Raw genomic sequence first — 1,012 nt, forward strand, 5'->3', positions numbered from 1 at the left:
ATATTATTGAAACTGTGGTAACTACGCCAAAGGAAAATGCACTTGTGCAGGGGGAGCATATTGAAGTTACAACCATATCTCAAGAAGCATCAGAACCTAGAACAGGCTCTTCAAGTTCTGATTTGTCAAGTTCTGATGGGCCAAGTTCTGATTATTCTGGAAACTCAAATTCTGATTCATCAAGTTCTGTTGGGCCAAGTTCTGATAATTCTGGAAACTCAAATTCTGAAGGATCCAACTCAGAGAGCATAATTTCAGGGGGAGCATCAGAATATGTTGATGAAGACAGCATGGATCATGGGGGAGCATCCAGTTCTAGAGATAATCTTCCATCTTCAAGGAAGTGGACTAAAGCACATACACCTGACTTGATTATTGGAGATCCTGAAGCAGGTATAAGAACTAGAATAACAACATCAAATGAATGTCTCTATTACTTTTTTCTTTCTCAGACTGAACCAAAGAAAGTGGAAGAAGATCTTCAAGATGCTGATTGGGTGCATACAATGCAGGAAGAGTTAAATGAATTTGAAAGAAATAAAGTCTGGACCCTAGTGCCAAGACCAAAGAACAGATCTGTTGTTGGTACAAAGTGGGTGTTCAGAAATAAAACTGATAGTGATGGCATAATTACAAGGAATAAAGTAAGGCTGGTTGCAAAAGGATATTCTCAACAGGAGGGAATTGATTATGATGAAACATTTGCACCAGTTGCTAGATTGGAAGCCATAAGGATATTTTTGGCTTATGCTGCTCACAAAAAGTTTAAGTCTTTCAAATGGATGTAAAAAGTGCTTTTATTAATGAAGATTTGGAAGAAGAAGTATATATTGAACAACCTCCAGGTTTTGTAGATTCAAAATTTCCTCATCATGTCTACAGACTTGATAAAGTACTTTATGGCCTTAAGCATGCTCCAAGAGCATGGTATGAGACATTAACTCTGTTTTTTCTGGAAAGTGGATTCAATAGAGGGACTATTGATAAAACTTTATTCTATCTCAACCATGGA

This window comes from Apium graveolens, chromosome 6 (genome assembly GCF_009905375.1).
Source record: "Apium graveolens cultivar Ventura chromosome 6, ASM990537v1, whole genome shotgun sequence".
NCBI classification, from domain to species: domain Eukaryota; kingdom Viridiplantae; phylum Streptophyta; class Magnoliopsida; order Apiales; family Apiaceae; genus Apium; species Apium graveolens.